Genomic DNA, 16,523 nt, shown 5'->3' with positions numbered 1-16,523 from the left:
GAACAGAATTGAAGACCCAGAAATGAACCCACACACCTATGGGCACTTGATTTTTGACAAAGGAGCCAAAACCATCCAATGGAAAAAAGATAGCATTTTCAGCAAATGGTGCTGGTTCAACTGGAGGTCAACATGTAGAAGAATGCAAATCGATCCACGTTTATCACCCTGTACAAAGCTTAAGTCCAAGTGGATCAAGGACCTCCACATCAAACCAGATACACTCAAACTAATAGAAGAAAAAGTAGGGAAGCATCTGGAACACATGGGCACTGGAAAAAATTTCCTGAACAAAACACCAATGGCTTATGCTCTAAGATCAAGAATCAACAAATGGGATCTCATAAAACTGCAAAGCTTCTGTAAGGCAAAGGACACTGTGGTTAGGACACAACGGCAACCAACAGATTGGGAAAAGATCTTTACCAATCCTACAACAGATAGAGGCCTTATATCCAAAATATACAAAGAACTCAAGAAGTTAGACCGCAGGGAGACAAATAACCCTATTAAAAAATGGGGTTCAGAGCTAAACAAAGAATTCACAGCTGAGGAATGCCGAATGTCTGAGAAACGCCTAAAGAAATGTTCAACATCTTTAGTCATAAGGGAAATGGAAATCAAAACAACCCTGAGATTTCACCTCACACCAGTGAGAATGGCTAAGATCAAAAACTCAGGTGACAGCAGATGCTGGCGAGGATGCGGAGAAAGAGGAACACTCCTCCATTGTTGGTGGGATTGCAGACTGGTACAACCATTCTGGAAATCAGTCTGGAGGTTCCTCAGAATATTGGACATTGAAATGCCTGAGGATCCAGCTATACCTCTCTTGGGCATATACCCAAAAGATGCCCCAACATATAAAAAAGACACGTGCTCCACTATGTTCATCGCAGCCTTATTTATAATAGCCAGAAGCTGGAAAGAACCCAGATGCCCTTCAACAGAGGAATGGATACAGAAAATGTGGTACATCTGCACAATGGAATATTACTCAGCTTTCAAAAACAATGACTTTATGAAATTCGTAGGCAAATGGTTGGAACTGGAAAATATCATCCTGAGTGAGGTAAACCAATCACAGAAAAACACACATGGTATGCACTCATTGATAAGTGGCTATTAGCCCAAATGCTTGAATTACCCTAGATGCCTAGAACAAAAGAACTCAAGACGGATGATCAAAATGTGAATGCTTCAGTCCTTCTTTAAAAGGGGAACAAGAATACCCTTGGCAGGGAATAGAGAGGCAAAGATTAAAACAGACACAGAAGGAACACCCATTCAGAGCCTGCCCCACATGTGGCCCATACATATACAGCCACCCAATTAGACAAGATGGATGAAGCAAAGAAGTGCAGGCCGACAGGAGCTGGATGTAGATCGCTCCTGAGAGACACAGCCAGAATACAGCAAACACAGAGGCGAATGCCAGCAGCAAACCACTGAACTGAGAATAGGACCCCCGTTGAAGAGAAAAAACTGGAAGAGCTTGAAGGGGCTTGAGACCCCATATGTACAACAATGCCAAGCAACCAGAGCTTCCAGGGACTAAGCCACTACCTAAAGACTATACATGGACTGACCCTGGACTCTGACCTCATAGGTAGCAATGAATATCCTAGTAAGATCACCAGTGGAAGGGGAAGCCCTGGGTCCTGCTAAGACTGAACCCCCAGTGAACTAGACTGTTGGGGGGAGGGCGGCAATGGGGGGAGGATGGGGAGGGCAACACCCATAAAGAAGGGGAGGGAGGAGGGGGATGTTTGCCCGGAAAGCGGGAAACAGAATAACACTCGAAATGTATATAAGAAATACTCAATTTAATTAAAAAAAAAAGAAATAGCCATTGTAAAGAATTTACAAAAAGCAAAGCAGTGGAGCAGAGTGGATGCTGTGTGTCAAGTCCCTCTGCTGTCCATCTCTGGGACCAAGTATGTATCAGATCAGTGACAGGAATGGGGTGCTGAGAGCCTGGAGCAAAGGGATGCTGGCTGCATGGCCACATTTGAACTGCACTAAACCAGGACTAAATGCTAAGAAAAAAAAAGCCATATGCAAACCATGTAAATTTTAATGTCCTCCAGAAAGGTAAAACCACAATAATTTTACTGTTTGTCAAGCTGCTTGTGTCACCAAACTTCTAATATTGGTAAGGATGTGAAAAACTCTTGTGATGCAAACCAGTTGCCAATAAGAAGAACAACCACTGTCCTGACCAAGGTGACCTGGATGCTGTCAAATAGGCCGAGGAAGCCTGGACAGCCATCAGAGTCTGTTTAACACACAGATATCTGTCATTTCAAAAGGGGGAAAATGAAGCCTGACTTTTCCCCCCACTTTATGCAAAACCAAGAATACTCCAGCATTGAGGCTTACAAATAAAAATATACCAAGAAATTTCATATAATATACATTTCTCTTGTGTGTGCTACTGAGTGTGTGTGTGTTTTGTATGATTTGTGTGTGTGTATGTGTGAGTGTGTGTGTATGTGTGTGTGCTTGTGTGTTTGAGTGTGTGTGTATGTGTGTGAGTGTATGTGTGAGGGTGTGTGAGTGTGTGTTTGAGTGTGTGTGTGTTTGAATGTGTGTTTATGTGTGTGAGTGTATGTGTGAGTGTGAGTGAGTGTGTGTGTTTTGTGTGAGTGTTTTTTTGTGTGTGTGTGTGTGTGTTTTGTGTGTGTGTGTTTGTGTGTGTCTGTGTGCCTTTGTGCACTAATGCTTCAATTATCTGGTATGGTGAACACTGTCCCCAACTCAATTATGGAGGTTAGTATTAAGCTGTGAGTTGTATGTCGAGAGTGGTCACAAAGAACATTTAGGAGTCCTCTTCTGTTAAGTTCTCTGAGACTTCCAAATGCTGCATGTTGTGAGTGGGCCTCACACCTCAGCACACTAACTCTATTAAGTACAATTTCCGTGTGTTTTTCTTAAACAATTTTCTATGAAAACCTTTAATAATTTTTTTCTCCTATTCATCTTTTGGGGGACGAAGGGTCTTTGGGGTTTTTTTTTCTTGCTTACTTTAGGTCCACAGGATATTCTGTAGCCTTTGATGAAGTCCTAGTTAGGACACTGGATCTGTATACTTGAGGGAATTAACCAGTTCACTGAGCACATTTTTCTTTGGTTTCTGTTTTTCTTTTGAGATCTAACTGTGGGAGCAGAGGAAGCCCTGAGGAAGTGCAGCCCTGAGTGGATGTGTGCTGTAAACCTGATATGACCATGCCATGGACCCAGCGCTGTTTATCCATGGGGAAAAGGCAAAGGCCCCCATGCCCCTTGAGGCTCAGAGACATGACAAAGCCTTCTCAGGATGGTGTTGATAGTGTGTGCAGAAAAAGTCAACTCTACCTTTCTCCCTGGCCCCATCTGGATATTTACAGCCTGAAGACTGCTCCCTGCACAGACTGCTCCTACTGAGATTAGCTAAATCTGCCCCTTGTCAGTTACATATGCATAGTCCTCCCCTCCTTGTTTATCTGCATGTAATGCCCACCTTCTTGCTGCCCTGTGCAACAGCCCTGCTTCCTGGCCAACTCTATATAATAAACGTGCTGAGCTTCTGGGATGCTGCATTTTCTCCAGCTCACGGACCCAGCCTTCCCCATGTATGTGTGTCCAATGTCAATCTTCATTTCCTCCTCACACACATCAGGCCCAAGTCCCTGGAGCCACACAAAGGACTTGGCAATCTCAGTCTGCTCCACTTTGAAGGACGTGCTTTCTAAACTGAAATCTAAAGCACACAGTGGGTTTAGCTCCCTCTCAAGTGTCTTTGGTGAGGGTTGGGGTGGGTGTGAGACCAGTTGCATTATGACTATTGCAGAAGAGTAAAGGATTCACAGTTTGCTTTTGGTGAAGGTGAGCTCCCCAAGAGGCTATCAATGCCAACGTTTTCCCAAGTCACCTTCTAGGAGGTCAACTGACTCCTAGGTGAGTCTTTGGTTACACTGCTTCAGTTTTCTGTGGCTACACTGTCCAAATGGCACCCACTGGTCTCACATGGCTATTTGAGATGAACTGAACTTAGAACTAAAATCTGCCTCTTTAGTCACAGCAGGCAAACCAGGAGGCAAACAGCCAGCCAGAATCCATAGCCAGAAACACAGCAGATATAGAATATTGTATCATCTACAAATTTCTCCTGGACAGCAGTGGTCTAGGTTCTTGGTGTCTGGTTTTTCCTTCAGGGAGAATTACTTGCCCTACTAATATCCAACAGTTTATTTTTAAAGCAACTTTACAAAAATATGGCTTACTCACCCCCAAATTAATCCAGTTTAAGTGTACAATGTAATGGTTCCCCATAAATCTACCCAAGTTCATCGCTAGACCACGGAACAAAAGATCGAGAGTGTTTGCAGTTATGTAAAATGGTATGCAACAGTGTTGACCACTGCATAATTATACTGCACTACTTTTGAATTCTTCAAAATTCAGGCCTTTTATTGATAGTTGTACAAAAATACATTATCCTAGAGTTGAGAAAATATTATACAGAATTTCATCTGGGCTTTATATTTCAATGAGACTTTAATATTTTGCATCTTTTGCTAGTATCGTTAGATTCTTTATAAGAGTTTTATTTTGTGGAGTTTTGTTTTGTTTTTTTTGCCAATCTTGTCATTATTTGATGCCATTTCAATGTTCTCAGGATTTTGATGAAAATAATACCACAGTGATAACATGATACTCATTTTCTTGAGCCATTTACATATGTATATACATACCTATGGGAAGTTATGTATACATATTTCTATGCTATACTGTGTAGAATACAATTCTATTATACGTCAACATATACAGTTTGCTCAATATGATTTCTGTGAATGTTATCAGTCATGGGGAAATATTAAGAGCCTGAATAAACATGGACAATATTTGCAGAATGCACATAAAATTGAAGATGGTATATAAGCAAAAATGTGAAGTATATCACTTACAGCTTTCATATCGAATGCACTTTACAATTTTTAATAGATTAAAAAATTTAAATCATCTTTACCCAGTTTCATGTTTTTTTTTCACTATGTGTCTCCTGGATGATTTGAATTATATATGCTGCTCAAGATCCTTTTAACAACAGAAACCTAAATGTGTTTCTGATATTTCTATTCACTTGATCACTGTTCAATAATTGTACCAAGTTGATAGCTGTAATTTTTTATCACTTTAAGAATGTAAATTTTATGTGTATGTATACACTTTTGATCCTATCTCTTTGGATGCATAGGCAGGTGGGTCTCTTTTTTGAGGTCTACCGGGTCTACATAGGAAAACCCTGTCTTAAAAAATTAATCAATAAATAAGCAAATAAATAAAAAGAATTTAAAACACTTGAAATTAATATGAACACAACCACATCTTTAATAACAATTGATTTTTTATTGCAGATAATTCATATAATCAATTTAAAAAGTGTTATATAGTATCATATGGGAACTCAATTTCATCGTAAAATAAACCTGCTCTTCTCATTTCATTGGTTGCTCTTAGTTAAAATTTTCATACACATATATAATTTATTCTGATTATTCTCTCCCCCACATCTTCTCATCCCCTCCCCTATGACTTAAACTTATACAGTCTTCTAAATTTAGGCTTTCCAAATTTAGGATTTCTCTTTTATTTATTATACATTCCTTTACTTTTCCATCTACAGTTTATGATATCTTAATAAGAAACCCATTCTGTCATTAGGATTATCTCAGTGCTTGGTAGGAGACATTCACATTCTTCAGTAGCTTGTCAACAGTGCAGGAAATGACATCGAGGTCTCTCTCTGTTTCTGTCTCTCTCTGGCGCTGGCTCTCTGTCTCTCTGTCTCTCTGTCTCTCTGTCTCTCTGTCTCTCTCTTCATCCCCTCCCCAATTGTTTTGTTTTCTAATACAAGGTCTCACACTTTAGTCTAGGCTTGAACTCAAGGCAATCCACCTACCTCAGCCTTGTGAGTGCTGGGATTCCAGGCACACAACCATCTTGCCCAGTGAATTTTGTGACTCTCGTACATCCCTTTACCATTTCTGAATTATTTTTAATATTGCTGTGACCCTTTTCTAGCTTCTAGATGTAGATACATTAACTGATTAGAAGGTTTTATTTTTAAAGATTTATTTATTTATGTACATGAACACTCTGTCTGCGAGTGTGCCTGCATGTCAGAAGAGAGCTTCAGACAGAAGAGGGCATTGGATCCCACTACAGACAGTTGTTGGTCACCATGTGGTTGCTGGGAATTGAACTTGGGAGCACTGGAGAAGCAGCGCTCTTAACCACCAAGCCATCTCTCCAGCCTGATAAAAAAGATTTTAAATTTCATTCTTTTCGTGTTTGTTTGCATCTTTCTTCTTGAGAACACTGTGATGGAATGTCCAAATGGTGATTAGTGGCGGTTGGTAGAAGGAGCCATATGTGTGATGCTGCCATATGTGTGAGGGGCTGGCAACAAGGTGCAGAGCCAAGACCATGGCCCCTGCCCTGAGGCTCGCCTGCTGGATGTGGGCTCTCAGCCCCATCAGGATGCCTTCAGGTGAGGACAGCAGGTGGTGGCTTGCACCCTGCTGAGCCAGCCAAGGAGAGTGGCAACCACAATCACCATGCCCAAGCCTCAAGCCTGGGGCAGCTGGAAGCTCCGGAGGCTATGGCCACGGTTAGGTCACGGTGGGCCTGGGGGCCACAGAAGCCGCCCTGCGCCTCCTCAGAGCACTGAGGGGGTCTGACGGGCCTGGGCGGAGCCCGGAGATCCACACCACACGCCTCACCGTGTCCCGCCTCCCCGTGTTGTCTGCGCCACGGAGTGGGCACACGTGTCCTTCCCACCCCGCAGCTCGACCGCGCCCGAGCCGGGCCTCAGGGCACGCGGAGCTCGTGGGTGAGCGCGGGGCCTGAGGGGGCGGGGCGCCCGCGTTATATTTCGCGCCCGCAGCAGCGCGTGTGCCTGGGCGAGTTTGCCTTCCGCAGGTGCCGGTAGCCGGGGCGCCGCCGTCCAAGCTGACTCCTCTCTCTCCCTCTCCGACCCCGGCAGGGCCCAGAGGTGATTCTGCCTGCACGATGTCCTCCTTCCTGGAGGCGAGCTCTTCGCAGGCGCCACATCACGAACAAAAAGAGAAAGAAGAAAAGAAAAGAAAAAGCAGAAGAAGCGGCCAGGGAAGGGGGCCTTAGCGCCGTTGGGCGTCACCTCGGCCACCGGAGGGCGCGCTATGACAGCGGGGGGGTTTCCAACCGAGACTACAGCCTCGCAGTGTCCAGGGACGAAGCCTAGGCAAGCCCTGCCAGGGGACCTGGAGGCGTGGAGCTGGCGCGGACCCCTAGCCCGACCTCCGGTCTGGTCCCCAGGGGCAGCAAGCAGCAAGCAGGGCCGGCTGCACCTTAAGAGCAGCATCATCAAGGTAGATGAGAGACCAGCGCCCCTCCTTGGACTGGTTCGCCGCCCCCCCCCCCCCCCCGCCCTGGGAAAGCAGTGGCAGAAGGAGGCAATGCAAAGTGAGCCCACTGGGTAGGGGAAGGGAGGGTTCAGGAATGTATGGAGAGCTGAAGCAGGGATTGGAAAGCCTATGGCATTGGGAAAGAGTGGAGAGGTAATCTGGAGTGTGCATGAGAGCTGTGCTCTGACATCCCCAGAGCAACTTGGGGCTCTCACCTCTCTCCAGATGACTTGGAATTAAATGGCCTGTACCTGCCAGGGCAGGACAGGCTTTTCAGAGGCAGCTTAGCCTGGTGGCACACTCCCTGTAATGTTTCTAATGTATGTTAAAGGCCTGGGATCAAGGGAAAATATTTTCTAAAAACCTCAGGCAATGAATTATTATTTAATAGATTTCTTCTGATCTACTTTGTAATTGGTTGCCCCTTGCAAGAGATTGTATTTGGAGGATGTAAAATACCCTCCTTCAATTACTCAGAGAAAGGGAACATAAACAGAGATTTCCTCTTTTTTAGCCTCCAAAGCTCTGAGAGATTACAGTTCCGCATAATTTAATTCTTTCCTACCTGCTGTGAGCAGGCCTCCAGATCAGCAATTTCCTTTGGAATGGTTTTGCTTGTTTTTGTTTATTTTCCATGTTGCTGATTAGAAAGCCATGAATTGTTTTGTGAATTTTAAATTTCAAGAGGTGGCACCCAGAGTTTATGGTGGTTTCCTTCACACATTGCAGTGTAGTTGCAGCATAAAAACATACTTCTTGTGACAAGAAGTGGAAAAAGAAAGTTGATGAGCTAAGAAAAGTAGAACCTTGAGCCAGATCAACCATTTGGCTTCCTCAGATATGGAGCAAGCATGGAATGTGGCTTTTTCAGAATCCAGGGGGTTTTTAGGATTGGGCAGTGAATACTGTGTGGTGCTAACTGTCCCTTTTGTGGCTGACAATCCTTAGGAGACAGGTCAGAATGTGCCAACAGCACAGAGTTGTCACTGGTGGTATTTGAACTCAGAAGTGCTCAGGAACTGTGAAAGTTTCTCTGTTATCACCCTGGAGCCATCTAGTGAAATAGACCACTGTGATGCTGTGTAAGAGGCCATTGTGAGGGCTGGAGAGATGGCTCAGTGGGTAAGAGCACCAAGTGTTCTTCCAGAGGTCCTGAGTTCAAATGCCAGCAACCACATGGTGGCTCACAACCATCTGTAATGAGTACTGATGCCCTCTTGTGGTGTGTCTGAAGACAGCTGCATTGTCTCACATTTAAATAAATAAATCTTACAAAAGATTGTCATCTACTGCAGTTTCTATGTGGACAGGACACAGTTAAAGGGCTTAAAGATCAAGTACATTGCCTGTCTTTAAAGATCAGGTGTATCATCTAACTTTTAAACCAAGAAATGTAGTGTCTTTTTTGCTGCTTGTGTAGCTTTTAGTGATGTATCTTTTCTCCTAGTACGTCCTTTGTTTCCATAATAGTTGTTTTCAAGTATATATGATTATCGCTCCCATTTGCAGAGCTATTCAATATTTTCATTGGTTAAATATTTGTGGTGAATTTACATTGTGATATCAGTAAAATGCTATGTGAAAATTTTAGAGAATATACCAGTTTGGGTAATTTTAATAACCTTTGCCCTCAAGTAGTGGCCTGTTTTCACATTGAAAAGACTGGAATTCATTACCATCCATAGCAGGATTGATAGGGAAGCACAATGGACAGCAACAGTGTTGTTCCCTTTGACAGTTGTGGGAGCCAAGAAAGAAGTGTGACTTGCTTTTTGTGATTTACAAAATCAAGACTCAGTATCATTACTATAGAAGCCCATGGAAAAAATGATTAAGTTTTCAGAAATCACCAGTTGAAGAAATGGTGGTTTTGCTTATATTGAATTCTGAGTTTCAAAGTTATGTTTCATTTTTCTTTATTCCTTAATGAGGCTTTTTATTAAGTTTTTTATTCACCATTACACACTTAGATGCACAGTGCTAGGATCGTAGTAGCTGCTCATTAAATCACTGACCATTGGGGAGGAGGAATGATAAGAAAGTATGTATTTTCTGTAAGTTCTGTTAGTTTTGGGAACAGGTGGTTTTAGGTTTACCATCATAGTTTGGTATCTTGTCCCACATAAGACAACTTGACAGAACCCCCTTTCTGGCCATTATGTTCAACTTATTTTTCTCTTAATCATTCTTGAAAATCATGGAAGTAGTGTGGAAAATTGATTGTACCTGCAGTATAGCAAAAAAGCCCAGTCTAGATAGGAAGCAGTTATGTTTCTCCGTGAGCTGATGTCTTAAAACATCTAGATTTTAGGAATTTGGTGTTCTGTTTTCTAAACATACATCTTACAGCATACAGATAACATCGTGATAGAATAAAGGAATCCTTTGATTTAGCACCAAATTCCCTAAAGCAATAACTACTGCACAGCTCTCTTGGCCATATGAATACCCGAAATTATATTTCACTCTTTTAAAGAAATAATGAAAGCACTTAAGTTTAAAGCAGAGCCCATGGGAAAAGTTTGCTTTGGTGTTTCTCTTTAGTTTCTTGTGCTCTTTCTAGAGAATGACTTTAAGAAGTCAGGGCGGTCAGGTGGTCAGTGTGGTTAGGCAGTCATGAGCAGATGGTTAAGCGATGTGCTAGGGCCCCAGAGGCCAGTGAGCCCAGCTGATAAGCAGAGTCTAGCCAGTGAGCCTAACTGAATAGCAGAGGCTAGCCAGTGAACCTGACTGAAGAGCAGAGGCTAGCCAGTGAGCCTAGCTGAAGAGCAAAGGCTAGCCAGTGAGCCTGACTGAAGAGCAGAGGCTAGCCAGTGAGCCCAGCTGAAAAGCAGAGTCTAGGCAGTGAGCCAGGCTGAAGAGCACAGGCTAGCCAGGGAACCGCACTGAAGAGCATAGGGTAGACAGTGAGGCTGACTGAAGAGCAGAGGCAAGCCAGTGAGCCTGACTGAAGAGCAGAGGCTAGTCAGTGAGCCAGGCTGAAGAGCACAGGCTAGCCAGTGAGCCTGACTGAAGAGCAGAGGCTAGCCAGGGAACCTGAATGAAGAGCACAGGGTAGACAGTGAGCCTGATTGAAGAGCAGAGGCTAGCCAGTGAGCCTGACTGAAGAGCAGAGGCTAGCCAGTGAGGCTGACTGAAGAACAGAGGCTAGCCAGTGAGCCTGACTGAAGAGCAGAGGCTAGTCAGTGAGCCAGGCTGAAGAGCACAGGCTAGCCAGTGAGCCAGGCTGAAGAGCAGAGGCTAGCCAGTGAGCCTGACTGAAGAGCACAGGCTAGCCAGTGAGCCAGGCTGAAGAGCAGAGGCTAGCCAGTGACCCTGACTGAAGAGCAGAGGCTAGCCAGTGAGTCTGACTGAAGAGCAGAGGCTAGCCAGTGAGCCTGACTGAAGAGCACAGGCTAGGCAGTGAGCCTGACTGAAGAACAGAGGCTAGCCAGTGAGCCTGACTGAAGAGCACAGGCTAGCCAGTGAGCCAGACTGAAGACTGAAGAGCAGTGATTTTAACCTTTATTTATAAGTTCTTCAGTTTTCCTAAAATTTCTACAAAGGTTTGCCTCCATAAAGTTTGACTTATACGGTTCTCCTTCCTCTCTTCTTCTTATCTCCTTTCCTCTTGCTCTTATGACACAATAATTTCCTTACTTTCAATGCCTTACTCTCAACGCTATGCCTTTACTTCTAAGTTCTTCTTGAGTTCTGTTCTCTTCAGTTCAGTTCTGTCTAAAAAGCTTTCTCTCTCTTTCTCCTCAGCATTTGTATATCTTTCTGAACACAGCATCACATGGTGAAAAGTTCACCACAAGTTTGCACAGGAATTCAAATCATAAGTTGCATAATCAGTTTACGACAGAGAATGTTTACATGCATATCCATGAAGAGTAATCATCAGGATAAACCGTCACCATCTGTCACTGGCTCTGCATGTTCATGGAGAGTTAAAAGCTGTAATTTTTATGAGAAAAGAATAAGTGAAATTGCCTATAGGCAAATCCAGTCAATTATTTACGTTCAGTCCTTGCACCTATAGTAAATCATTAGTTCTCTTTTTATGAACTTTGGTTAATTGGTTTATACCCTCTTAGCTTGGGTTCTAATTTGTAGATGCCTGCTTGGTATTGCAGAAGCAATTCACTCATGAAACTTTAAGAAGGAAGAGTTCTCAATGCAATTTTGATTACCAGAGAAAACATAATAGCTGTCCCATTATAAAGGAGCTTAAAATTACTAATCTAATTTTAGGAACTCTTACAGAACCATCATAAGAATTAAGAAATCGGGGTTGGGGATTTAGCTCAGATGTAGAGTGTTTGCCTAGGAAGCGCAAGGCCCTGGGTTCGGTCCCCAGCTCTGAGAAAAAAAAAAGAATTAAGAAATCATCTATTTGTCTGTACATCATCACGCCAAGACAATACATCTTCGTTGCTCTGTGGTGATCTGCTCAAAAGAGTGGGGTAAAGAGCATGACAAATACAGAGGCAGATACTTGTAGCCAACCATTCAGCTGAGAGCAGGGTCCCCAATACAGGAGTAAGAGAAAGGATTGAGGGACCTGAAGGGGTTTACAGCCCCATAAGAACAACACTAAGAAACACCCAGAGCTCCCAGGACCTAAACCACCATCCAAAGAGTACACATGGACAGACCCATGGCTACAGCTGCATATGTAGAAGAGGATGGCCTTCTTGGGCACAAATGGGAGGAGAAGTCCTTGGTCTTGTCAAGGCTTGATGCCCCAGTGTAGGGGAAACCAGAACAGGGAGGCAGATAGGCCTGGGTGTTTGGGTGGGTGTGGTAACACCCTCACAGTAGAAGGGGGAGGGGGTTTTATAAGGGGTTTTGTGGAAACCAGGAAAATGGATAACTTTTGAAATGTAACAAAAGCCCTCTCTGGGGAAGGGACAGCGGATAAGGTGCTCTGAGCCCCTACTTCCCTGCTGCCTCCCTTTGATCACAACTGTGGTGCATGGTGTCAGCCTGGGACTCTCCATGGGCTGCTGCTGGCACTGGTCCTGGCGTTCATGGCCAAGAGCATGATGAGCAAGGAGCACATGGTTTGTTCCGATTCAGAGCAGGGCGAGTGGCCACCAGAGAATAAGCACAGCTTCCTGTACGATCATGAGGTCTTCCTGGGCAAGGAGGACTCCAAGACCTGTGATAGCTAATCCTGGACGAGAGCAGGAGAGGCTGGGGAAAATTGTTGATCCAATTGATAGTGATGAAGGCAGCCTTGTTACTACTGAGGACCTGAAAGTTTGGATCAAACAGGTACAGAAAAGATACATCAACCAAAATGTGGCTAAACTCTGGAAGGATTATGATAGGGACATAGATGAAAAATCTCCTGGGAAGAATACAAGCAGGCTACCTATGGCTACTACCTGGGAAACCTTGCTGAATTCCAAGATAGCTCTGATCATCACAACTTTAAAAAGTTGCCTCCACGAGATGAGAGGAGGTTTAAGGCCTTGACGGTGACCTGACAGCTACTCAGGTCGGGTTCATTGCTTTTCTGCACTAAGAGGTTTTAGAACATATGAAGGAGATTGTAGTTCTGGAAACGCTGGAGAGTATCGACAAGAACGGGGATGATTTTGTGGACTAGGATGAGTACATTGTGGACATCTTTTTCTCACGAGGACAATTGCCCTGAGACTGACTGGGTTTTGTCTGGGGAGCAGTTCAATGATTTGCCAGATCTGAACAAGGATGGGAAACTGGATTAGGATGAGATTCACCATTGGATCCTCCCTCAGGACTATGACCATGCACAGTCTGAATCCCAGCATCTGGTGTATGAGTAAGATAAAAACAAGGATGAGATGCTGACCAAGGAGGAGATTCTAGACAACTGGACCATGTTTGTGGGAAGCCATGCCACCAATTACAGGGAAGATCTTACCAAAAATCATGATGATCTTTGAAAGAAACTCATCCTCATGTGGCCAACAGTCACATGCTTTCTACGGATATTCTGGTTGATTGCTATATTTGTCAAGTATATAGCAGTTGTGTCCCTAAAGAATAAGAAACCTTTCTAAAGCTCAAAAAACCATACATTGCACCACAAACAATAATAGTAGGAGATTTAAACACACCACTTTCATCAATAGACAGATCAGGGAAACAGAAATTAAACAGAGACACAGAAAGATTAAGAGGTTATGAAACAAATGAATTTAACATATATTTATACAACACTCCACCCTAAAACCAAAGGATATACCTTCTTCTCAGCATCCCTTTGTACCTATTCCAAAATTGACCATATAATCGGTCACAAAACCGGCTTCAACAGATACAGGAAGATAGAAATAATCCCATGCCTCGTATCAAAAAACCACGGACTAAGCCTGCTGATCAATAACAACAAATAGGACAGAAAGCCCACATATACATGGAAGTTGAAGTCAATTATAACTTGGTCATTGGAGACATAAGAAAGAAATTAAAGACTTCTTAGAATTTAATGAAAATGAAGACACAACATACTCAAACTTATGGGACATAATAAAAGCAGCGCTAAGAGGAAAACTCATAGCTCTGTATGCCTGCAAAAAGAAACAAGAGAGAGCATATGTCAGCAGCTTGACAGCACACCTAAAAGATCTAGAAAAAATTAAATAAACCGTAGAGGAGTAGAAGGCAGGAAATAATCAAACTCAGGGCTGAAATCAAACAACAAGAAACAAAACCGAGTATCAAAAGAATCAACAAACCCAGGAGCTGGTTCTTTGAGAAAATCAACAAGTTACATAAACGCTTAGCCATATTAACCAGAGGTCACAGAGAGTGTATCCAAATTAATAAAATCAGAAATAAAAGGGAGACATAACAACAAAATCTGAAGAAATTAAAAAGATCATCAGATCCTACTACAAAATATATATTCAACAAAACTGGAAAATGTGGAGAAAATGGACAATTTTCTATACAGATACCAGGTACCACAGTTAAATCAGGAACAAATAAACCATCGAAACAACCCCATAACTCATAAAGACAAAGAAACTGCTATTAAACATCTCCCATCCAAAAAGAGCCCAGGACCAGATGGATTTAGTGCAGAATTCTATCAGACCTTCATAGAAGACTTCATACCAATACTGTCCAAACTATTCCGCAAAATAGAAACAGACAGAGCACTACCAAACTCCTTCTATGAAGCCACAATTACTCTTATACCTAAACCACACAAAGATACAACAAAGATAGAGAAATTCAGACCTATTTAATTTATGAATATTGATCAAAATGCTCAATAAAATTCTTGCAAACTGAATCCAAGAACACATCCAAACAATCATCCATCATGGTCAAGTAGGCCTCATGGCAAGGATGTAGGGATGGTTTAATATACGGAAGTCCATCAACGAAATTCATCATATAAACAAAGTCAAAACCACATGATCATTTCATTATATGCTGAGAAATCATTTGACAAAATTCATTACCCTTTCATTAATAAAGTCCTGGAAAGATCAGGAATTGAAGGCCTGAATCTAAATATAGGAAAATGCAAAATACATCAAACCTTCAAACCTGTGCCTAACATCAAACTAAACTTAGAATATTGAAGGAATCCCACTAAAATCAGGGACTAGACAAGGCTGCCCACGCTTTCCCTACTTAAGTACACGTCCTAGCCATAGCAATCAAACAATGAAAGTAGGTCAAAGGGAAAAAATTAGAAGGGATGAAGTCAAAACACTAATATTTGAAGATGATAAGATAGTCTACTTAAGCAACACCAAAATTCCACCAGAGAACTACTTAACCTGATCAACAACTTCAGCAAACTGTCCGAGTATAAAATTAACCCAAACAATTCAGTAGTCTTCCTCTAGTCAAAGGGTAAACAGGCTGAGAAAGAAATTAGGGAAATGACACCCTTCACAATAGTCCCAAATAATATAAAATAACTTGCTGTTACTTGAACCAAGCAAGTAAAAAATCTGTATGACAAGAACTTCAAATCTCTGAAGAAATTGAAGAAGATCTCAGAAGATGGAAAGATCTCCCATGCTCATAGATTGGCAGGATGAATATGGTAAAAAATGACCATTTTGCCGAAGGCAATTTACAGATTCAATGCCATCACCAACAATATTCCTACTCAATTCTTTATAAAGGTAGTAAGTGCAATTTGCCGTCATTTGATATAACATAAAACCCAGGATAGCAAAACTATACTCAACAATAAAAGAACTTCTGGGGGAATCACCATCTCTGACCTCAAGCAGTATTACAGAGCAGTAGTTTGTATGGTATTGGCATACAGACAGGCAGATCAGTGGAACATAATTGAAGACACAGAATTGAACACACACCCCTATGGTCATTTGATCTTTGACAAAGGAGGTAAAACATCCAATGGTAAAAGATAGTATTTTTAACAAATGGTGCTGATTCAACTGGAGGTCAACATGTAGAAGAATGCAAGTTGACCCATTCTTATTACCCTGGACAAAGCTTAAGTCCAAGTGGATCAAAGACCTCCACATCAAACCAGATACACTAAAAGTAATGGATAAAAAGTAGGGAAGAGTCTCGAAGACATGAGCACTAAGGAAAATTTCCTGAACAAAATACCAATGGCTTATGCTTTAAGATCAAGAATCGACAAATGGGACCTCATAAAACTGAAAAGCTTCTGTAAGGCAAAGGACAGTGTCATTATGACAAAAAGGCAACCCACAGATTGGGAAAAAATCTTTACCAATCCTGCATCTGATGGAGGGCTTATATCCAAAGTATACACAAAACACAATAAGTTAGAGTACAGAGAGGCAAACACCCCTGTTAATAAATGGGGTTCGGAGCTAAAGAAAACATTCTCAGCTGAGGAATATAGAATAGCTGAAAAGCACCTAAAGAAATGCTCAATATCCTTACTCATCAGGGAAATGCAAATCAAAACAACCCTAAGAATCCACCTCACACCAGTCAGGATGTCTAAGATAAAAAAATCAGGTGAAAACAGATGCTGGCGAAGATGTGGAGAAAGAGGAACACTCGTCCATTGTTGCTGGGATTGCAAACTGGTACAAGAACTCTGGAAATCAGTCTGAACGTTCCTGGAAAATTGGACATTGCACT

At 42.5% G+C, this 16,523-nt stretch overlaps 1 protein-coding gene across 3 annotated transcripts in view; it reads left to right on the top strand.

Annotated features, from left to right (window-relative positions):
• Positions 1-16,523, top strand: part of LOC148003510 (disks large homolog 5-like) — a 77,416-nt gene that overhangs the window by 10,622 nt on the left and 50,271 nt on the right. The window contains exon 1 of one of the 3 annotated variants that reach the window (XR_015629357.1): positions 6,999-7,394. The exons of 1 other annotated variant lie outside the window; for it this stretch is intronic. The gene's annotated coding sequence lies outside the window, so the exon portion shown is untranslated. Of the gene's footprint in view, positions 1-6,998; positions 7,395-16,523 lie in introns of those variants that run through there. One more of the 3 variants, XR_015629356.1, reaches the window with a different exon arrangement.

The sequence above is a fragment of the Rattus norvegicus genome, chromosome 9, assembly GCF_021556685.1.
Source record: "Rattus norvegicus strain SHRSP/BbbUtx chromosome 9, alternate assembly SHRSP_T2T, whole genome shotgun sequence".
NCBI lineage: Eukaryota > Metazoa > Chordata > Mammalia > Rodentia > Muridae > Rattus > Rattus norvegicus.
This window is presented reverse-complemented; position numbering and strand designations above follow the sequence as displayed.